The sequence below is a fragment of the Myodes glareolus genome, chromosome 17 (assembly GCF_982192425.1).
Source record: "Myodes glareolus chromosome 17, mMyoGla1.1, whole genome shotgun sequence".
Classification (NCBI taxonomy): domain Eukaryota; kingdom Metazoa; phylum Chordata; class Mammalia; order Rodentia; family Cricetidae; genus Myodes; species Myodes glareolus.
Window position 1 is genome coordinate 37909843 of NC_142042.1, and position 24978 is coordinate 37934820.

Sequence of the window (24978 nt, forward strand, 5' to 3'; positions counted from 1 at the left end):
AAGCCTTCACGTTTACATTTTCTTCATTCTTCAAAATTTCATAGAGGGATATGGTGAACTCTAATCATATCTATACCTTATTTTCCCCTACCCATGCCTTCCCTCAGATCCCCCAACATGTCTCTCTCATAAATCCATTTCTTTGTTTTTGATAACTCACTAAGTCCAGTCAGTCATGCCCGTATGTGCTTGGAAGTAGGGTCATCCATTGGAACACGGAAAACGTACCAGTGGCCACATCTTCCAAACAAATGACTCTCCCTCCTCCAGCAATGACCAATTGCCAATAGCTTCTCAGTAAGTGGTGGGCCTAAAGACCACTGTCCCCATCTATACGGCTACTGTGACTCTGTGAGTGTGATAGTCGCGTCATGACCAGAAGAGAGCACTTCACTGTTCTCCTCCTCACCCTCTGGCTCCTGTGTGCTTCCTGTCCTCTCTTTCTTGATGTTCTCTAAACCTTGGTGATGGTGGTGGTAGGGTTGATATTGGTGACTTATTTAGGGCTGAACACTGTCTTTATTCTCAGCACCTTGACAATTTATGCTTCTCTCCATTGACTGCTGTTCAATGTGAAAAGAAGTTGATGCAATAGTGGTGTGACAGCACTCAGGAGAGTCACGATTTTCTGACTGTATTTGGGGTCTGCCCTTCAGAAGGCATTTTGTGCCTGGCAATGAAATCTTGGTCAAAAGTTTTGGAGGTCATAGGCCTTAGGTTACAACCTGCTGTTTTTATTTTGCTAAACGGTCATGCTGTCAAATCCCCTTCTAAATATTTAGGTTTATTCCCATAGACATGAGTATTAACCTTGGACAAATTCTTTCTTTATTCAGGACAAAAGCTCATCACAGGCCTACATTGGAGATAAACCAAATGCACATCAAATGGTGAGTGATAAATAAATTTTGCTTCATCCATACAATGAAATACCATGCTACTTGGTCAACAAAATGAACTATGGGAACATGCAAGAATGTGAGAGAATTTCCCAAATATTATTTGGAGGAAATAAGCTAGACACAGAAGTAAGAATATTATAATTCCAGCTTTATTATCTACTGGGTCATAAAATTAACACATGTTTGTATGTGCACTCATATGTGCGTATGATGGTGTCTGCATGTGCAATGGCATGTTTATAGAGGTCAGAGGATAATCTCCTGGGTTGGTCCTATCCTTCCACTTCACTTTTGAAAATTCACTTTGCATGCACCAGGCTGGCTGTCCTGAGAACTTCTGTGGATTTCCTTGTCTCGGCCTTCCATTTCCCTAAGCAAGATGCACTACAATTACAAAAACTACTGCTTATGGCTTTGAGTGGCTTCTGGGGATTCAAACTCAGGTTGACCGGCCTTTGTAGCAAGTGCTTTATTGGTTGAGCTGGCTTTCCAGTCCCAATTAATAAATGTTAACTGAATGCCAACAGGTATTAATCTGGTCAGAATTAATAGATTGATTACAAAGGAGGCATGGAAGCATTTTTAGAGTGCTGGTATTATACAGTTTGATTGTTATAAGCATAAATACTTGTCAAACTTATCAAATTACTACTTCAAGGCCATTTTCTTAGGAACAAATATAAGACTTATAAAAGTATAAAGCTAAAATGTATTCTTTTTATAGCATATGAATTATGACCAATAAATCCATCTAAGAAGAAAACTAATAAAAGAACAGAACAATGAGACATTCTTGTGACATTTAGTGAGCAAACTTCTTTACAGGAAGTTTATATATAAAATAATTGATACAGAAGGTTTATATTTAGTCTAAGGGAAAAATATGGTCCCTTTAGTATTCTTGTGTTTTCATTAATAAATTTAATGTATAAAATGACTAATTCAGATCTGGTTGAATACCTTTTATTTTTCAATTGATTATGATTTCCTGAATTCTAAAAGAATATCAAATGAAAAGAAAGTAGAAAGGAAATTCAATTGTTCCATTTTCTCTTGGTTAATGCTGCTAATTTTACTCATTCACTTTAAATATTCGAATAATACAGCACAATGCATGCTTTGAGTCATCTCCAGTGCTGCCCAGTTGCTAATTTTGGGAACTAGTGGGCCTTTAATCTTATGTACATATACCTTTGGTTCTGCAGCATTCATTCAATAAATGTGTGGGGAAGAGGGTTGGGAGGTCATAAAATCATAAAACGGTTGAGATGTGGAAATAGTTCAGTAGATAAGAAGTGCTCATTCTGTAAGCATGGATCTGGTTTAGAATTCCCAACACCCACTTAAAAAGTCCAGCATAGTTGTGTGTCCCTGGAATCCAGAATTAGGCAGCAGAGACTGGCAGATTCTCAGAACTTACTCCCTCGCTAGCCTACCTTCTGGTTCAGTAAGACCCCTGTCTCAAGAAAATAAGACCAAGGATGACAGAAAAACATACCTGTCATCCCATCTTCAAGAAGGGATGGAAGAGGGCTCCACCCTGCTAAGCTCTCCTGCCAGCCATCCCAGCTTCCATCCAGAGGGCCATCAGAGGGGTGAGTTTGCTTCGGGCCTGTGGCAGGGGCCCTGCGAGGAGGAGCTCGGACTTTCCCCGACCCCATAGACTCCCAGGTCACTCTGCAGTGCTGGCTCCACCCTGCTAAGCTCTCCTGCCAGCCATCCCAGCTTCCATCCAGAGGGCCATCAAAGGGGTGAGTTTGCTTCGGGCCCGTTGCAGGGGCCCGGCGAGGAGGAGCTCGAACTTTCCCCGACCCCATAGACTCCCAGGTCACCCTGCAGTGCTGGCTCCACCCTGCTAAGCTCTCCCGCCTGCCATCCCAGCTTCTATCCAGGTACAAATTCCTATATTTCTCTCTTCCCACTGGGGCCATAAAATTTCCCCAGCTCAGTTGCCTTGCACGCTGGGCCTGCTCTGTAGGCGCATCCCGGAAAGAGGGAGTGCCTATGCTTCAATAGCCTGCCTGAGGAAAGGTAGGCATGCTATCAGTGAATTCCCTGCTCAACAAGGGAACCTGACCCGCTACCAGAGGTTCCAATAGAGAGCATTTGAACGAAGAGATGGGCAGACGCCAAAGCAAGACCTCCTCCAACAATCTGAAAAACAACATGAAAACACCAGATCCCAACGACCCTACAATAGAAGGACTTGAACACCTTAATCCAGAAGAAGTGGAAAAAAACAGCCATTAAGAAAGCAGTAGAGTCCCTTAAACAGGATATGAATAACTCCCTTAAAGAATTGGATGAGAAGTATAACAAAAAGTTTGAAGAAATGAGTATAGAAATGGATGAGAAATATAACAAAAAGTTTGAAGAAATAAGTAAATCTGTGAATGACACCCTGAGAAACCAAGAAAAAACAATCAAACAGGTAAAGGAAACAGTCCAAGAATTGAAAACTGATATGGAGGCAATGAAGAAAACACAAACTGAGAACTGGCTGGATATGGAAAACCTAGGTAAACGAACGGAGACTACAGAATCAAGCATAACCAATAGAATACAAGAGATAGAAGAACGAATCTCAGATTCTGAAAATACCATAGAGAAAATAAATGCTCTGGTCAAAGAAAACAGAAAATCCAACAAATTCTCTTCACAAAACATTCAGGAAATCTGGGACACAATAAAAAAACCAAATCTAAGAATAATAGGGATTGAAGAAGGAGAAGAACTGCAGATCAAAGGCCCAGAAAATATATTTAACAAAATTATAGAAGAAAACTTTCCCAATCTAAAGAACGATATTCCTATGAAGTTTCAAGAAGCATACAGAACACCAAATAGACTGGATCAAAAAAAAAGTCCCCTCACCATATAATAATCAAAACACAAAACATACAGATTAAAGAAAGAATATTAAGAGCTGCAAAGAAAAAAGGTCAAGTGACTTATAAAGGTAAACCTATCAGGCTTACACCAGACTTCTCTATGGAAACCATAAAAGCCTGAAGATCCTGGATAGAGGTACTGCAGAAACTAAGAGACCATGGATGCAAACCCAGACTACTATACCCAGCCAAGCTATCATTCACTATCAACGGAGAAAACAAAATATTCCAGGATAAAAATAAATTTAAACAATTCGTAGCCACAAATCCAGCCTTACAGAAAGTAATAGAAGGAAAATCGCAACCCAAGGAATCCAACATTGCCAACACTGCCTACAATAACTCAGACATCTAGCGACCCTTCGCAACCACAACTCAAAGAAGAGAAACACACAAACTCTACTACACAGACACACACAAAAAATAATAAACGGAATCAACAACCACTGGTCATTAATATCACTTAATATTAATGGACTCAACTCACCTATAAAAAGGCACAGACTAAGAGACTGGATAAGAAAACAGGATCCAACATTCTGCTGTTTACAAGAAACACACCTCAACCACAAAGATAGACATCTACTCAGAGTAAAGGGTTGGAAAAAGGTTTTCCAAGCAAACGGACCTAAGAAACAAGCTGGTGTGGCCATTCTAATATCTAACAAAATTAACTTCAAACTAAAATCAATCAGAAGAGACAGAGATGGACATTTCATACTCATCAGGAGGAAGTCTCAATCCTGAATATCTATGCCCCTAATATAAAAGCACCCACTTATGTAAAAGAAAAACTTTTAGAACTCAAGGCAGTCATCAAACCACACACACTAATAGTAGGAGACTTCAACACACCTCTCTCACCAGTGGACAGGTCAATCAAACAGAAACTCAACAGAGAAATAAGAGAATTATTAGAGGTAATGAATCAAATGGACTTAACAGATATCTATAGAACATTCCACCCAAAAAGGATAGAATATACCTTCTTCTCTGCAGCTCATGGAACCTTCTCAAAAATTGACCACATACTTGGTAACAAGCAAACTTACACAGATACAAAAAAGTATTAGTAATCACCTGTGTCTTGTCGGATCACCATGGAATAAAGTTAGAATTCAATAACAATTCGAACACCAGAAAGCCTACAAACGCATGGAAGTTGAACAGTCAACTACTGAATCATCCCTGGGTCAAGGAAAAAATAAAGAAAGAAATTAAAGTCTTCCTTGAATTTAATGAAAATAAAGACACAACATACTCAAACCTATGGGACACAATGAAAGCAGTGCTAAGAAGAAAGTTCATAGCACTAAGTGCCCAATTAAAGAAAATGGAGAAAGCACATATTGGAGACTTAACAACACACCTAAAAGCTCTGGAAAAAAAAGAAGCAGACTCTCCCAGGAGGAGTAGAAGATTGGAAATAATCAAACTGAGGGCTGAAATCAACAAAATAGAAACACAGAAAACAATCCAAAAAATCAACAAAACAAAAAGTTGGTTATTGGAGAAAATCAACAAGATTGACAATCCCCTAGCCAAACTAATCAAACGGCAGAGAGAGAGCACTCAAATTAATAAGATCAGAAATGAAAAGGGGGACATAACAACAGACACAGTGGAAATTCAGAGAATCATTAGTTCTTACTACGAGATTTTATATGCCACAAAGTTGGAAAATGTACAAGAAATGGATTGGTTTTTAGATAAATACCATTTACCAAAGTTAAATCAAGACCAGGTGAACAATCTAAATATACCTGTTAGTCGCGAAGAATTAGAAGCTGTTATCAAAAACCTCCCTACCAAAAAAAGCCCAGGACCAGATGGTTTCAATGCAGAATTCTACCAGAACTTCCAGGAAGAGCTAATACCTATACTCCTTAATGTATTTCACATTATAGAAACAGAAGAATCATTGCCAAACTCTTTTTATGAAGCTACAGTTACCCTGATACCAAAACCACACAAAGACACAACCAAGAAAGAGAATTACAGACTAATCTCACTCATGAACATTGACGCTAAAATACTCAATAAAATACTGGCAAACTGAATTCAAGAATACATTAGAAAAATTATCCATTATGATCAAGTGGGCTTCATCCCAGAGATGCAGGGCTGGTTCAACATACGCAAATCTATCAATGTAATTCATCATATAAATAAACTGAAAGAAAAAACCCATATGAATATTTCATTGGATGCTGAAAAAGCATTTGACAAAATTCAACACCCCTTTATGATAAAGGTGTTGGAGAGATTGGGTATACGAGGATCATACCTAAATATAATGAAAACAATATATAGTAAGCCGACAGCTAACATCAAATTGAACGGAGAGAAACTCAAAGTCATTCCACTAAAATCAGGAACATGACAAGGCTGTCCACTCTCTCCATACCTCTTCAATATAGTGCTTGAAGTTCTAGCAATAGCAATAAGACAACATAAGGGGATCAAGGGGATTCGAATTGGAAAGAATGAAGTTAAACTTTCGTTATTTGCAGACGATATGATAGTGTACATAAGCGACCCCAAAAACTCTACCAAAGAACTCCTACAGTTGATAAACACCTTTAGTAATATGGCAGGATACAAGATCAACTCCAAAAAATCGGTTGCCCTCCTATACACAAAGGATAAAGAAGCAGAGAGGGAAATCAGAGAAACATCACCTTTCATGGTAGCCACAAATAGCATAAAATATCTTGGGGGGGGGCTGGAGAGATGGCTCAGAGGTTAAGAACATTGCCTGCTCTTCCAAAGGTCCTGAGTTCAATTCCCAGCAACCACATGGTGGCTCACAACCATCTGTAATGGGGTTTGGTGTCCTCTTCTGGCCTGTAGGCATACACACAGACAGAATATTGTATACATAATAAATAAATAAATATCAAAAAAATATCTTGGGGTAACTCTAACCAAGGAAGTGAAAGACCTATTTGACAAGAACTTTAAGTCCTTGAAGAAAGAAATTGAGGAGGATACCAGAAAATGGAAAGACCTCCCCTGTTCTTGGATTGGGAGAATCAACATAGTAAAAATGGCAATTCTACTAAAAGCAATCTATAGAAAAGCAATCAATGCTATTCCCATCAAAATCCCACCAAACTTCTTCACAGACCTTGAGAGAACAATAATCAAGTTTATATGGAAAAACAAAAAAACCCAGGATAGCCAAAACAATCTTATACAATAAAGGAACTTCTGGAGGCATTACCATCCCTGACTTCAAACTCTATTACAGAGCAACAGTATTGAAAACAGCTTGGTATTGGCATAACAACAGAGAAGTCGACTTATGAAATCGAATAGAAGACCCGGGTATTAACCCACAAATGTATGAACACCTGATATTTGACAAGGGAGCTAAAGGTATACAATGGAAGAAGGAAAGCATCTTTAACAAATGGTGCTGGCATAACTGGATGTCAACCTGTAGAAGAATGAAAATAGATCCATATCTATCACCATGCACAAAACTCAGGTCCAAATGGATTAAAGACATCAACATTAATCCGACCACTTTGAACTTGATAGAAGAGAAAGTGGGAAGTAGTCTACAAGATATAGGCACAGGAGACCACTTCCTAAGCAGAACCCCAGGAGTGCAGACAATAAGAGAAACAATGAATAAATGGGACCTACTGAAACTGAGAAGCTTCTGCAAAGCAAAGGACACTGTCAGTAAGACAAAAAGGCTACCTTCCGACTGGGAGAAGATCTTCACCAACCCCTCATCAGACAAAGATCTGATCACCAAAATATACGAAGAACTCAAGAAACTAGACACTAAAACTCTAATTAACCCAATTAAAAAATGGGGTACTGAACTGAACAGAGAATTCACAACAGATGAACTTCGAATGGCCAAAAGGCACTTAAGGTCATGCTCAACCTCCTTAGCGATCAGGGAAATGCAAATCGAAACAACTTTGAGATATCATCTTACACCTGTCAGAATAGCCAAACTCAAAACCACCAATGATAGCCTATGCTGGAGAGGATGTGGAATGAGGGGAACACTCATCCATTGTTGGTGGGAATGCAAACTTGTGCAGCCACTGTGGAAATCAGTGTGGCGGTTTCTCAGGAAACTTGGAGTCAACTTCCCTCAGGACCCAGCAATTCCACTTTTGGGAACATACCCAAGAGATGCCCTATCATACTACAAAACCTTTTGTTCAACTATGTTCATAGCAGCACTATTTGTATTAGCCAGAACCTGGAAACAACCTAGGTGCCCCTCAATAGAAGAATAGTTAAAAAAGGTGTGGAACATATACACATTAGAGTTTTACTCAGCGGTAAAAAACAATGACATCTTGACTTTTGCATGCAAATGGATGGAAATAGAAAACGCTTTACTGAGTGAGGTAAGCCAGACCCAAAAAGAGGAATATGGTATGTATTCACTCATATGTGGATTCTAACCATAATTAAAGGTCTTTGAGCCTATTATTCGTGATCCTAGAGAAGCTAAATAAGAAGGTGAACCTGATGAAAATCATGTAGCTATCTGCCTGGAGATTGGAAATAGACAAGAGTCCCAGAACCTTCATCTGGCGATGGATGGAGATAGAGACAGAGACCCACATCAGAACACTGGACTTAACTCCCTAGGTCCAAACGAGAAGCAGAAGGAAAGAGAACGTGAGCCAAGAAGGCAAGACCAGAGAGAACCTTCATCCGACGATGGATGGCAATACAGACGGAGACTCACATTTGAGCACTGGACTGAGTCCCCCAAGGTCCAAATGAGGAGCAGAAGGATGAAGAAAATGAAAAAGGAAATAAGGACTGCGAGGGATGCGATCACCCACTGATACAAAGGGACGGATCTAATGAGAGTTTACCAAGGCCAGTTGGACTGGGCCTGAACGAGGACGCGATCCAACCAGATTCTCTGAATGGGGCCGGATTCTCTGAATGTGGCTGGCCCGGAGTCTTTCTGAAAAGCATTGACAATGACACTGGGACTTGTTTCCTCTGCATATACTGGATTTTGCGGATCCAGTCTGTCTGGACACTCACCTTCCTGGACCTGGAGGGAGGTGGGAGGAACTTGAACTTCCCACTGGGCAGGAAACCCTGACTGCTCTTAGGGATGGAGAGGGAGGAGGAGAGGGAGTGGGGGGAGTGGGAGGGTGGTGGGAGAAGGGGCTGAAATGGAAACTTTTATAATTTAATAAAATTACTTTCAAAAAAAAGAAGGGATGGAAGAGAAATGGAAATGGAAAGATAAATAAATACAAGCACCCAGTGACACGCAGTGGTTACTGGCAGATTGGAGGGACGGATGTGGGCAGTTGAGCTCCAGCGTGTTATTGTCAAACTGAAGCTAAAGAACAAGTAAGAAGGGGCTGGAGAGATGGCTCAGCGGTTAAGAAGCCTGCTCTTCCAAAGGTTCTGAGTTCAATTCCCGGCAACCACATGTTGGCTCACAATCATCTGTGATGAGGTCTGATGCCCTCTTCTGGCCTGCAGGCATACATGCAGACAGAATATTGTATACATTAAAAAAAAAAGAGTAAGAATTCACCTGACAAGTAAAGAGAGTCATTTTTTGGTAAAGGAATGGAACATGATGTAGATTACAAGGAACGAAATGTTTGAAAACTGGACATGGGACTCGGAAGTGATTACTTAACTGTGAATCTGAGGATGTAACCCCCAAAGCAGCGATCCAGAAGTCAGGAAGGTGCTGCTGTCACATCTCCTTAGCTCTCTCCTATCCTGAGTCCAAGTCTGGTAAAATGGTTGCCACCACAACCACATGATCCTCTGGAAGCTCGGCACCCCCATAACAGCGGTGTGTCAGCATCAGCTAACAGGAAGTTCAGTTACATTAGCTCTCTTCTGCCTTCCTGACCTTTGAGATAGTGTGGGGAAAGAACACCATGCTCTTCAAATTTGTTCCTGGCTCACATTGATAGGGGCTGGGAAGCAGCCTAGTTCTTTGTGTATATGGTTTGAGATCATCAAGTTTCAACTGTCACTGGTTCTAATCATCGCCGTGTGCTGTCCCACCTATTAGGTTGAATATCATTAAGATTGGACCACTCTATCTGGAAATATTGAAGTTTTTAAGTTTTTCATTCTCTCTAGTTTAGAAAATTGATTAATGATATCCCACTGCACATGAGTCCTAAGAATGGAATATTCTGCTGAAATGAATTGTTTTCACATCAATAAAACTGCAGTCTGTTTTAACACCCTTATTAGGTTCACAGGGCATATTCAGTTTTCCTCTATGTGTAAAAGAATCAAGGATGTCACAATGAATCAGTTGCAATTTCTTTTTAAAATTTTTCTAAGTCTCTGTTTAGTTATCTGTTATCTATTTATGTCTCTGTATCATTTTTCACCTTTCCAAAGATCAAAGTCTGTTCTCTACAGGTAAAGTTAGGACAATGAGAGGGGTGACCGGGGGCATGGGTAATGTCCCTAGTGGAGTGTTAGACTGGCATCTGCATAGCTCTGGGTCCAATCTCCATCAGGGACCCCACCCTTTTACAAAAGCCACAAGCTAGGAGAAATATTTCCAAAACATGCAGCTGATAAAGAGGTAGAGGACTATTATACAAAAGGTTAAAATTCAACACTTTCTAAACAAGCAATCTAATTTAGAATGTGCCAGGGGATTGGAGAGTTGGCTCTGCTTGCTCTTCCAGAGGACTCCGGTTTGATCCCTGGCACCCGCATCGTGACTCAGAGCTGTCTGTAACTCCAGTCCCAGGATATCTGATGTCACTAGTCAAGTACATGGTGCATAGACATATACTCAGGCGCAGTCCTGGCATACATATATAAATAAACTTGAAGATTGTATTTATAATCTCTAAGATCTCTCTAGAAGATCTTACTAGATACCTCACTGAAGATAAGGCACTGAAGAGGAAGCATATGGAAAAAGGCACATAAAGAAACTTCCCATTTTAGATGCCATCAGAAAGATGCCAGTTAAAACTAGAATGAAGCTCCATTCCGCACCAATAATGCTGACAAGGGAGTGGGGCAACAAGAGCTCTCCAACTCCTTGTAGATTGGAATAGGAACTGGTACAGACATGCAAGGGACAGCCTGGCAGTTTCTTATTGAAGGAAAGATACACTTATCCTAATATCCAGCCATAATGTTCCTTTAGAGGAAGCTGCACAGGTCGGGTCAGAATATATATATATATATACATATATATATACATGTATATATATATATGTATGTATTTGGCTTTCAATTTTTCTGTGTAGCTAAAACTGCCATAAAACATAAGTCTTTAACAAAAGCTACAAGAACCATGCAGCAGTTAAATAATTAACACCCTGAAAAATAAATTAATTAAATATACACATACATATATGTAAAATATATGTATATGCACTCATACATGTTAATTGAGGGGAAAATAGTAAAGGTATTAAGATGGAGATGGCCACTATATTAGGATAGAATAGATCAAAGAATTGTACACATAGATAAAACAGACTATAAACATGTGCACAAGTATGTTCACACCCTCACCAGATAGACCCAAATATATCCCAGGTGATACTCAACAGCAGGAGAAACATAAGCCAAGCAAAAACTGTTAAGCAGTTAAAAAGAAATGAAGACACATATGTCACAATCTTATTGATCACATCCTTTGTCCTTTGGATAAACCAGTTAAATATGAGGGCACCAGAGATATCAAGTGAAAGAATTTTTCAGATGCCCCTGGCAGCAGTACATTCCTGGACTAGGGATTTGCCTCCCTGCCCAGACTGCTAAGGTGGGTTTCCCTCTGGTGCTATTCTCTACGGCTCTATTCTTATTAGCACCCCAGGGGTAATTTGTAAGTGTGTTTGTTTGCCTTTGAATTCTCAGTGAAGTTCAGTCTGTGATGAGGTGGATGTTCATTGCACTTGGTCTTGGTTTCAGCCCGGGTGACATTCCCAGTCAGTTTCAATCAATCAAAAACCACTACTCTCTAAACTTTGGGTTTTCCCTGATGCTTCAACCCTCTTGAAGCCTCTCCATTCACTTTAGAAATTCCATTAAATTTGTTAAAATCCAATTCGAGGGATCTCTGCATCTCCAACCATCCTTCCCCAAGTCTGTTTACCAAGCTAATTTGTTTGCTTATTTGGAGGATCAAACCCACTTGCATGGGATTAATCTCTGCTATTTGGGATCTGTTCATCCACAATACATGTTGTTCTGTGGTTAATGGCCCTTGTCTCGGGGCAGGGATGAAGAGAATGCACTGAAAAGAAACAGATGGAGCTTCCTCTTGCCTAATTTCCTTTTGTCATATTCCCAGCTACGATGGTAAATATTCCAAGTTTAGCTGAAGAACAAGCTAGCCTCTGATTGCTGTCTATCTTCCTCTTTCCCATCTGCAGGGCACACTGGGGAATAATGGCTGGGTTTGGTTGCTTTTCACCCATGAACCTACAAGTACATTGACAAGAGGAAATGTTTTATAGATCATTTGAAATAAGAGAATTAGTGGAAGTAGATTTGGATTGGAAGATAACTTTGAAGTTTACTTTCGTTGATTTTATAGATGAAATCTGAAGTATACTTAAATCCATGATAAGAGTGTTGGAGAAATAAATTGAACAAGTGTGTATTACTTATATAGAATCCAACAGAATATTGGTTTTAACCACCCTAAATCTATTATAACAACCAGAAGGGATGAGGCCCGGTGGTAGAACGAGGTTCTGGTGCTGGTCCTTAGCATGGAGAAGAAGGACGATAATAGGAGAAGAGAATAAAAAAATAGATTACTTTAGAGAAGGGAGAAGATTGTGCTGGCTTTCTATCACTGTGTCAGAATAAGCAAACTCAACTAAAAAAGAAAATGTGTATTTTAGCTCTTGGATCCGGAGGTTTCAGTCCACAGTTGTTTGGTTCTGTTGTTTCTAGGCCTGTGGCGAAGCAGAACGTCATGGCAGAGTAGGAAAACTGCAGACATAAGCTGCTTATGTTATGACAGCTAAGAAAGAGAAAGAGAGAGGGAGGGGGAGAAGAAGAGAGCGAGAGGCAAGAAAGGGAGGAATGGCGGAGAGAGAGAGAGAAATAAAGAAATAAAATTACCCATCAAACCTCATTGCTGTGACTTATTTTCTCTACCTAGCCCTCACCTAATGTTTCTACCACTTTTAATGGCTATGAACTCATCAACACATTAATCTATGGATAAGACCCAAGCCCTCATAACTGAATCACTTACTCTCGTGCTCCAAGTCTACTGCACTGTAGAGCAAGTCTTCAGCACGTGAACTTCAGGTGATACTGAGGAGGCAAACAGTAGCAAGGATAATGAAGGCTAATAAGCCAGGACAAGAGAGTACTTTCTGGGTAATGTCTTTGGTTAGATGCTTCAGGAGGTAAGCAGGAGAGGTCTTCAGCAAGAAGACGTTCTAGAAAGGTCAATGAAAGGAAGTTTTGAGGAGAATGAAGGTCATCAATAAGAGTGTTAGGGACCAGCCTCAACAAAAATACCTCCCGCCAGGGTAGAGACATGGGGATTTAGAAAATACTAGTAAAAAATATGAAGACGCAAAAGAAAATTGGTATGATTCAGCCACAATATGGCTGACACTTCTAGGTTCCAGGGTCATGAATGTGTGAACAAGCCCTCAGGCATGACCCATGTGTGGCATGGTTACATCACCCACGTATGACGCAGCTGCGTGAGCCCTTGTGCACATGAGTGAGCTCCATCATCTGCATATGATGTGACCCCCTATGCCCATGCACTAGGCAGCTCTTAATAGCTGGACGTATTATCTTTAGCCCTCTCTCTCTCTGCATCCTGACCTCACCAGGCCTCTACACCCCCAATAAACTCCTAAGCATGTTTGTTACATGTTCTGTGTTTTCTTCTCACATGCACAAGGTAATTTTATTGGCGCCATGAGACTCGGGAGGCTCTCTTGCCCTTCTCCCGGGGTCAGGATCTGGAACCGGGTATTTTTTTCCACAACAACCAGGTGTTCCATCTGCCTGAGCTTGACCTGAGCTTGACCTCTACACACACCACTGGCTTCAGTTGGTGATTTACCCCATTCTGATCAGCCTCACTGTTTCTCCAAACCTGAGGAATTGACTGCTGAGCTCCTGACAATCTTCTAGTGTTCCGAGAAATGGGGGGACAACCCCCTAGCACGGCCTTCATGGTTATGGTTGAGCCCTTTGCTGATATTCATCTCTAGATTGCTTCCCTTAGCTAAAATCATGATGGTTTTTTCTTTTTCTTTTTCTTTTTTCTTTTGGACCACTCATCAGTGGCCCCTGCTGTGAGAGACTGCTCAGTGTCTAGCCTCTCTGGATTCCCAGTCACCCAGACTGCAGCCAGTCGTGCTTTAACATCCAGCCTACAGATAGAGGGCGCTCGTCTACAAGCCCCGAGGAGTTCGCCGCCATTTCACACCCTGCCCATAGAGGGGAGCCATCCCCCTATAAGCCTTGTGGTGTTGCCATTTCTGCAGGTTTTCACAGTTTCAGCTGTGGATAGCAAGCCATCTAAGACCCTCAATCCAGCTTCCCCCCTGGGATGCCTTTTAGAGGCCCTAAAACCCCAGGCCTTAATGCCCTACTTACAGATTCCCACACTTGTCCATCTTTGTTCAAAAACATGGTCTTGTTACAATTTAGATAGCAGTTTAAAGTGGCTACCTAATCACAGCTTTGATCCCGATATTCTACAGGAGATTTCTAAGTACTGTCAGTGCACCATGCACAGTGCACAGAGGGAGTTTCCTTATATCCAAGCCTTTTACTATCTAAGCTCTGAGCCTAAGCCCTCTGTCCTTGCAAATTCTTTACCTGCTCACACGATCCTTGCTATGCCTTTTGAGCGGGAAGAACACTCCATTCCGCTCTGAACCCAGCTAACGAACCCCCTCCTTTCCGACCTCAACAGGCAGCTACTCCCGCTCCATTTTATAATCTCACCTTTCATGATATCTATATGATCCTATCTAATAACCTACTTCCTGAAGAGCACAGGCGAGTTTGGGAGCAGGCCAGACTACATGCAGATGAGGTTCACCAAACTCATACAACACACTCCCTGGGGGCAGAGGTGGTCCCCAAGCAGGAACCACACTGGGATTATAGCACCTCAGGTGGAATTTTAGCTAGGGACCAGTGTTTGACTTGCTTTCTGACAGGTCTCAATAAGGCTGCCCTCAAGCCAGAAAACTATAATAAGCTCTTAGAGATCATTCAAGATTCAAAGAAAAATCCTTCTGCATTTTTGGAATGCCTCACTAAAGCCCTGTTACAATATACTAACTTAGATCCAGAAACCACAGAAGGAAGACAGTTACCCATGACTTTTTTTTTTCTCAGTGCCACCCTGACATTAAGGCTAAACTTAGACATTTGGAGAAAGGCCCCTTGACCCCACAGACAGAAATATTAGAGCTGGCTTTTAAGTTGTACCATGTGAGGAATGACAAAGCCTGAAATTGCCACTGTCACGTGTTAGCCACGGCCCTCCGACTGGCTGAGGCGACAGACCACCCGATCCAGGCTGTTCATGCAACTCCCTTCCCCTCCCCCACCCCAGGCTTGATAACTGCCAGGCCCGTGTTTCAAATTTAGTAAAACTGGCCACTGGGCCTGAGCATGCCCTAATCCTCATCTTGGTCCTGCAAGACCTTGTCCAAGATGCCATAGGGAAAGACATTGGGCAGTTGATTGTCCTCGTGCACATTGTGACATCAAACCCAAAATATTCCCAAGTTGACCTTCTTGGTCTGGCCATGGACGAGTGAGGCTGCCCGGGATTTCTTTGACCTGACCACAACCATCATCTGTAACAGGGAGCCATGGGTAAACATTATGGTATCAGGACGGCCCATCTCCTTTTTCTTGGACACTGGAGCCACATACTTGGTACTGAGTGAATTCTAGGGGCCTACCTCTCTTTCTAGTTTTCCTATTGACGGGGTAGGAGGACAGCCTTATATCCCTCAGCAGACCTCACCACTTAACTGTGTTTTTAGGGGTATTTATCTCACTCATTTATTTTTAGTCACGCCAACCTGCCCAGTACCTCTTATGGAAAGATTTTTTAGCAAAAGTAGAAGCTTCCATTTCATTTGTTCCTTCCATTCGCCTGACCCCAGACTCACCAACAGTTCCCCTCCTCCTCCTTCTAGCTTCCCAACCTCCCAGTTCCAGTGTGTCTTTTCCTCTACCAGCCTCTCAGGTGGATTCCCAGTCTGGGACACCCCAAACCCCTCTGTTGCTAAATACCATTCCTCCATTGTTATCCAATTACAAGATCCTACTACGTACATTATCCAAGCTCAGTGCCCTCTTTCTCTCCAGAGCCTTAGGAGACTTTAAACCTCTGACCTTACAAGAAAAAAGCTATTTTGTCCCACCTCTTCTCCTTTTAACACCTCTATGCTGTTAAAAATCCTAAGGAAACCTATCATCTGGTTCAAGACCTCTGGCTCATTAACTATGCAGTGGTCCCTCTCCATCCGGTAGTGCCTAATCCTTACACAATTCTTTCCACTATCCCCCCAGGAACCTCCCACTTCTCAGTTCTAGATCTTAAGGATTTTTTTTCCTTTATTCCTCTCAGCTCTCAATCTCAAAATTTCTTTACCTTCACCTGGATTGACCCTGACACTCACCTCTCTGCCCAGCTCACCTGGACTGTCCTACCTGAGGGATTCTGGGACGGCTCACACCTATTGGTCAGGCTTTAGCTTCTGATCTACTCTCACTGTCTCTCCCTAAGTCTAAACTCATACAGTATGTGGATGATATTTTACTTTGCAGTCTATCCTTGGAGATCAGCAAGATCTGCTCTTTTAAATTTCCTGTCCAAAAAGAGCTATAGAGTCTCACCTTCTAAGGTCCAACTGTCTACCTCTCAGGTTATTTACTTGGGATTAACTATTACCCCAACCAAAAAAGCTATTACCCTAGACAGAAAAAAGCTAATTCAGTCCCTTGCAGTTCCTTCTACAAAAGAGGGGGTTTTATCATTCCTAGGAATGGCTGGCTTCCTGCATTCCTGGATCCCCCCTTTTTTTCTTCCCTTGCCTGCCCCTTATATGAGGCAACTCTTGGCTCTCTGCATGATCCCCTTCTCCATTCCATTACTAAATCCTTCCAGAGACCCAGCAGACCCTTATCTAGGCTCCAGCTCTTCATCTCCCAAATTTAACTCGTCCTTTCTCCCTCTATGTATCAGAGAAGGAGGGATATGCCCTTGGAGTTTTAGGACATTAGCTAGGACCTTCTTTTGCACCTGTAGCATACCTGTCAAAGAAGCTGGACCTTATCACTCAGATCTGAGCACCCTGCATATGCACTTTAGTGACCACTGAGCTTCTTATTCATGAGTCAAAGAGACTAACCTTTGGGTCACCCACCACTGTCTTCTGCCACCACAATCTGTCCTATCTCTTAACTTACAAAGGCTTACAAACCTTACCCCCTTCCTGAGTTCTTTCCCTCCAGGTGGCACTAGTAGAAGATGCCACACTCACTTTCCAAGGTTGCCTACTCCTTAATAGCTCAAATCTCCTACCTCAATCTAACATTAATTACTCCCCATCTCACTCCTACATAGAAATCTTAGAGGATCTACTGCCCCACCCCTCACATATACAGGACAGCAAACTGTCCCAGGCCACTTATATTTGGTGCACAGATGGTAGCTCCTTTTTATGTGAAGGGACCTGTAGAGCAGGCTATGCCTTCGTGTCAGATGCTGGGGTGGTGAAGGCACAGGCAATCCCTGCCCATACCACTAATCAGCAGGCTGAATTAATAGCCCTTACCAATGCCTTCTAGTTAGCAAAGGTACAAACTTTAAATGTTTACACAGACTCCAAATATGACTTTCATATTCTCCTCTCCTATGCATGGGCTTCTTACAAGGAAAGGAGGATCCATAACTAACTCAGGTTGTATGATGGACTTGTTAAAAGCCTCCCATCTCTCCAAAGCTATAGGAATTATCCACAGTTAATCTAATCAGACCAACAATTCCATTATTTCCAAAGGAAATAACCGGGCTGACCAAGCAGCTAGAACAACAGCATTCCAGAGCCGAAACCTACCCTGATCACCTCAGGAGGTTCATACAGTACAGCCCACATTCTCGCAGACACCCCCTGACACCCGCCAAATTCTGTCCTACCTACATCAGCTTTTTCATCCTAATAGCAAAGCTCTGTTTCATTTTGTCAAGGCTCACCTCCAACCCACCCCTGAGGACTTAGAGTTCTTAAAAGCTGTCACTGTCTCTCGTAAAATCTGTCAAAAGTCAGATCCCAAGACCAAATATTGTATCTCTCCTTTTCCCACCCACCAGAACAGGGGCTCCCTTCCAGGAACTGACTGGCAGCTCGATTTACTCGTATTCCAACAGTCAGATAAGTTAAATATCTCCTGGTTTTGGTGGACACCATGTCTGGGTGGATTGAAGTGTTCCCCACTACTAACAAGAGGGCCCAAACAATTTCCGATGTTCTTCTCTGAGAAATTATCCCCCAGTTTAGAATCCCAACCTCTCTTCAGTTGGATAATGGCCCAGAATTTACCAGACTTCTCAGACTTTATCTAAGGCTCTTAACATTCCCTGAAAATTTCATATCCCCTACCATCCTCAGTCTTCAGGAAAGGTAGAATGAACTAACCTTCCTTTAAAAAGTGTTCCTGTTAAGATGTCACAGGAGCTTCACTTTTGCCTCTGGTCCTTCTTAGACTTAGGGCTCTCCCCCAAAACCCCCTTTCCATCTCGCCCTTTGAACTCATGTATGGGTGGCTGGTTTTAACCTCTGGTCTCTCACCTAAAACCTCTCCCCTTCTTGATCACCTGCTTAGCCTGCTGTTACACCATCTTCACTCTCTATTATGGGATTTTACCAACCACTCATTACCTCAACCATGTGCCAATCCATGCCCACCGCCAATTAAAATAGGAGAAATCCATGCCCACCGCCAATTAAAATAGGAGATCAGGTACTATTCTCTCCCCCAGACCAACGCCGCTCACCCCTTTCCCCTAAATGGCAGGGCCCCTTTAAAGTAATTCTTGTAACTCCCACAGCTACCAAGCTCAAGGGACTCTCTCATTGGATCCACCTGCCTCACCTTAAACCTTTTACTCTTCTAGCTCAAGATAACCTCTTGTGTATGGTAACTCAAACAGGACCCTGCTCCCTTAAGTTCCAGAGGACACCAAGATCAGCCACTCTTTCTCCAGTTCCAGAAAAATAAAAGTTTTATCACTGCACTCAACCCTCCTGTGCCCAAACTCCATATACTCTCCCTCTTCCTCTTTCTCCTATCTGCTTCTCTATATCTCCAGTGTCATACTTAAATTTCCAGTTAACCACCCAGCTGTTATTACAGGGACCATCATTAAACAAAGAGCTAGAAGTACAAGGATTGTCAAAAGCCCGGGTGGTAAGAAACAATAACGAGTTTGGGGACATTCACAGCCCCAGACTCCAAAAACTCACAAAACAGACTTTAACATGACAGGTTTATCACTGACTGCAGCAGTGTCTCCTGGATGTTAAGGTAAAACCATGATGCTAAGGAGAACAAGTGCCTTAAGATTTGCTTTAGGCAAAACATTGAGAGGTCTAATAATTCCCCCTTTTTTCCTCCCTCCTCCCCACTGTCTTCTATTCCAACACTATACCACTGTAATCATAAGCTTTTAATATGTCTAAAATTTATTTCTTTTCAAACATTTTTTATAAGCTCCAAGGAGCCAATTGGATCTATCTAAAAAGAACCAGACTCACCCAGAATAAGTATTATTAATTCTTCCCTTATCATTCCTGGTTTTGGGAACCCCTGGGAAATTCCCTCCTCCATCCTCCCCAAACCCCCCTCTATCTTCCATCTTTTGACTCTCCACCCTTAATCACCAGGATCTAAATTTTTTCCAGAAGTAATTTTCTGCATTTCCAGCATCTTGCAAGGTCCAAGCTGTCAGCCAGCTAGTTCCACAGAGCCCCCCCAAAACACAAAAGTAATTAGCCACCCCGGGATGTGGCCAAGCATCTCAACTCTCTGATGCCCACAAAATCAGCAGGAAACTGTCATGAGAGACCTTATGACACGCCTTTCCCACCCATTAAAAACCCCAAACTTCCCAAATTTTTGCCTTATTCCCACCCACTAAAGACTGCAAACTCCCCAATTTTTATAATAAACAAAAGAGTGGAATGTTATGATTCAGTCACAATATGTCTGACACTTTCGGGTTCCAGGGCCACACATGTTCAGATAAGCCGTCAGACATGACCTATGTGCGGCATGACGCAGCTACATGAGCCCTTGTGCACATGTGTGAGCTCCATCATCTATGTAAGACATAACCATGTCATCCCCATGTGCATGCCCTAGACAGCCCTTAAAAGCTGGATACGCTATCTTCATTTCTCTCTCTCTCTCTCTCTCTCTCTCTCTCCCTCTCTCTCTCTCTGCACACTGACCTCACCAGGCCTCTACACCCCCCACAAATAAACTCCTAAATGGGTTTGTTTCAAGTTCTGTGTTTCCTTCTCACTCATGTCAGCTAATTTCAAAAATAATAAAATGGAGAAACATATAGAACAGTATCAGGAGGGACAGTGAGTACTGAAATTCACCCACGTTTAATTTCCAATTGCTTTAAATACTCCTGGCCCCAAAAGGTAGGAGTAAGATGAAAAACTGCATTAACATGATACAGGGAAATGAACATACCAATGGAAGGTTGCTGGCTACATCTGTTGCTAGAAAAAAATAAGTCACGCTCACACCTTCGACCAAAACATTCTGTAGGCAAACTACTCCCTGGGTGTAATCTAAAGTTATCTCCATAAAGGAACTGGATCCTTAATGGATCCTTATACTTTTGTTTGAGGTAGCAGCATATCTACTTCTCTATTCCCGAAATACAAGATCTGGGTGTTAGCCATAACTGTTGACAATAACCTTGAGAGAGCAAAACTCTCTGAACTAAATCTGGGTGGGACCTTCATTTGAGGTAGACACACAATAACCTTGAAGGAGCTAGAGGTAAGTTCCAACTCTCTGATTTTTGGTCAACATAGAAATGGGCTCACATTTTGGGGCCTCTGCAAGGGAGAACCTTTTGAATTGTTGTTATAGAAAAGAAAAAAGGAGACTTCAACTGTACTCGGTTATGTAAGAAAAGAAAGAAATAAGAAAAAAACCATCTGAAATAATAAGTATTAACAAAGTGGGAGGGAACAGAAAGGAGGAGATACAGGTTCTAGTTTGAAAAGGACAGAATTGTTTGAGGACAGTGACAGTGGGGCAAACAGAAAAGGGCCAGAAGTTCTCCCAAGAATTGCTTTCCTATCCTGTAGGAAGCCACCTGGAGGCACAGGGGGTCCTGCAGTTTGGAGGTATACAAGTCCATACCTGGCTTAGCCACGTGGGGCTGAGCACCCTTGCCTGCACCCTGAGCTTGCACATGCTCAGACCAGCAGAATGGCATTAACCAATCAGGACAGCGTTCAAGCCTCTCCACCGTTTAAAAGCAGCTGCCTCTGGGCTCTACTTTCTCTCTCTAAGCTTTCTCTCGTCCCTGCTCTATCTTCCCTTCCCCCAATTTTCCTCAATCAAATGCTCCGAATAAAGACATGACCAGGGAAGGAATTCTCGTTTTTAGTGGCGTTCATTCCTGCTGGTCAGGATGCGCGTCGCACTATCTCACAGTGCTCTTCTATCTCGCCTCTCTTTGCTCAGGGGCTTGTCCTGTCCCTGCTCACTCCTGCTGGTAGACATTCTTTGGCTCTCCACCCATAGAGTCTTCCAAACACCAACTGCCACCTTATGTCTTGATCTCATCTTGTGCTTACATTATCTTTGCCTTCTCATTCCATATTTGTATTTGATAGTGTTGATTAATTACTATCGATTTTCGACTCTTTCTTGTCCATCTTCTTAAACTTCTGGTTGAGACTCCGAATGGAGCTGCCAAGAATTTACAGCAGTGAGAGGTTTCTGCACATGCCACAACCTAAATTCAATTCAAAATTAATTTAAAAATGTGGCATTGGGTTGTATTGTGAGAATACTTGATTTTAAAAATTGCTGGTTGACTTTCAGACTTGAATTTCACACACACAAGAAATGTATAAATAGATTTGTCTTGGGATTAGGATAGAATTTCCAACAGTTTCTAAATTGTCCTAAGTAAACTTTTGCCATTTTGTATTATGTACTAATGTGAATTGACACCATAAACTTTGACAACTATAAAATCAAAAATGTCTATCAACTCCAAATAATGTTGAAGGTGATTTCCATTATGAAGTATTGAATTCTCATTCAAGATTATATTTTTTTGTTAAACATTTTATTACATTTATTTATTTGTTGGAGGGGTGTGACAAGTGTGCCACAGCATATGTGTGTAGGTCAGAGGACAACCTTTTGGGCTGGTTCACTCCTTCCACCATAAGGGGCTTGAGACTTGAATTTGGTTTCTGATTCTTGTTACCAAGTGCCTTTATCCATTGATCAAGTCCAGGACCTAACTCGTACGTGAAAATAAAAACCATATTCAACTCAATAGTATACACATTTGACTTTATCTGTGTATATCAAAGATCAGTTTTAAAATAAAATTTGAAATGATTTCTTATATGTAAATGTTGGATTTGAGTACCTATTTTTATAAACTTACATATCTAGAATTAGGTGAAACAATTTTGGCTGGAAAGCGGAGGTGAGTAGAACATGCTGGAGATGTTTTGCCCTAGCATGTTGGGCTGGGTCATAGGCATAAGTAGGATGAGGTAAGTGTGAAAACTATATCCAGTAACGCGAGGGTGGAACAGTCATTCTTTATGCATGCTCAAACAGATACAATATAAACATCCGCTTCGTTGCTGTCTATTGTCTTCATGATGATGGTCCCGCAAGATACAGCTGGAAAAAGTATAGGCCATCTTCTTCTTCAGAGAGAGATCTTAAAAACAAGGTTACTGTTCTGAATTGCGCCATCACATGAAGTGGTGTTTTTCTCAGGTTCAATACAATTCCCCAAATTAACTTCAAATCTCAATTACTGTCCTCCCTCATCTCCAGTATCAGAGGATGTGACGAGACAGAAATTTGGTTTGAAAATGCAGAACTGCAATTAAAACATCTATGGAGATCATCAAAGGAGGCTTTAATAACCTTAGCAGACTCTCTTTTTGCAAACACCGTGGACATAGGGGATTTAAACTCCGTTCAAGCACCTTTCCAATTATAATTAGAATCGAACAAAAGCACTAGTCAATAGATTTGTTTTTCTTCCTTGGGGATCTAAGAAGTCCACAACAGGAATTATTTTTTCGGGAAAGGAGTCCAAGGAATTTATCTACGGAAAAAAATTAATCATAGCTATTATGATGATTTGATCTTAGGGGTAAAGAGAGTCTTTGAAATAAGCTGCTTACTCAACCCACCTGAGTCTAGACGTCCTTTGTTCCAGCCCCCCCAGGGATGTTTTGATGTGATTTATGCTACTTTCTTGTGTTTGTTACTTCGTGACTCAGTGCCAATGACCAGGGAGCTGAATTTGTTCCCTCTTTTCTTTCTCACACTCTGGATTGATTCATACAAATAGAGGCAGCATGCGAAAGAGGTTTCATTAATTTTAGACAGGTCACGGATTGGAGAAACTGATAGAGCGCTAATTGAAAATACCGGGTTGTAGGCTGTCTCCTTCTTCATTCCCCAGGCTGAAAGCTTGCAGGGTGTCTCTCTTTCAAAAAATCATGTGCGTCTGGTCTGTGCTCTTTTTCAAATTGGCTTCAGATTACTGCGCAGCTGAAACACCATACTGAAGTTTGTCTCAAGCCAAATTATCGTAAGGCGTTTGATTGTGTGAATGTGCGGATGTTTCATTTCTCCACACAGTCTCACATAGGTGACATAGGTGGAAACTTCTGAGGGTAATGTAGCTAACAGAATGCCGTGGTCTACCTCACAATTCCCTTGTAAAGCTTCATAAGGAAAAGGTCTCAGATTCCCCTCTTTGTAGAATTATGTGCTACATTGCTCAAATATAAGGTTTCAAAATATAGTAATTCTTGACCAAGTGGCTGTCATATCCCCAGGGATAGGTCCTAGTAAGCCACACTGAAAATATAAGATCATATATGGTGACTTTAAATTTATTTATTTTTATGTTTATTTGTGTGTGTGTATGTGTGTGTGTGTGTGCACCCCCATGTCTCTGTCATCATGCATGTGTGAAGGTCAGAAGCTTACTCTTTGGAGTCTTCTTTCTTTCACCATGGGTTCTGGAGATTGAATTCAGGCCATCAAGATGCTCCACAAGTCTTTCACTGCTAAGCCACCTTGCTGGCCGTGTATGGCGATGACTTAAAAGATGTATGGAAAGGACGATAAATGTGATTTTTTTAAAAAAGTCTTATTTTTCTTTATCTCCACAGATGGATAAATTTTTACCTGTGGATAAATTTCACGTTTTTCTGAAAGTGAAAGTTTTTGATAAAGCTCTGATACTACATCAACTGTAAAATGTACAATAACTCTCAAGCTTACCTGCTTTTAATCTGAATGTAAAGTGTTGAATGTGCCCCATATCCAGGAAAACATGAATGAACTGTTTGGAGCCAAGAGTACTGTAATGTCTTAGCTTTTGGGACTGAGAGATTTCCGGCACAGGGAAGTTACTGGATCTTAGAAGACAGAGTCATCGAGATCTCAGAAGCACTGTCTCGTCGAGTGACCCAGGCAGGATTCTGCTGCCATCTGCTTAGATTATTCCAGAAAGTAGTTAGTTCCCTTTCTGCCTTGCCTCCAGCTTCTTCTCACTTCTGGATCTCCCACACACGGTCCCTACTAATAAGTGGGCTTCCTTATTTCCATTTTAGTTTCTGCTGTATGTCCAAGTCTCTTCCCAAACTTTCTCTAGAGGAAAGGCAGCCTGTGTTTCCGTGTGAAAATTCACCAACCCCAAATGGGAAGAGAGAGTGTGAAATACCATCTTCTAAGGAGGACATGAGGATGGTAACGGTGGACTCACTGCAGATGGGAATGCTTGCACTGAGCTCCAGAAGTCGGGCCCTTCAACCAGTCAGCTAGACAAGGAGAAAGGATCCACTGGGCCCTACCATGTCCAGCTGATCTGCTGGTAAGGTTCTGGGAGAGGAGAAACA

At 41.7% G+C, this 24978-nt stretch overlaps 1 long non-coding RNA gene across 1 annotated transcript in view; it reads left to right on the forward strand.

The window, feature by feature from the left end:
• Positions 1 to 833: 833 nt before the first annotated feature.
• LOC146891229 (uncharacterized) overlaps positions 834 to 24978 on the forward strand; it is a 52792-nt gene continuing 28647 nt past the window's right edge. The window contains exon 1 of the long non-coding RNA XR_015735252.1: positions 834 to 890. This is a non-coding gene — a long non-coding RNA (uncharacterized LOC146891229). The remainder of the gene's footprint in view (positions 891 to 24978) is intronic.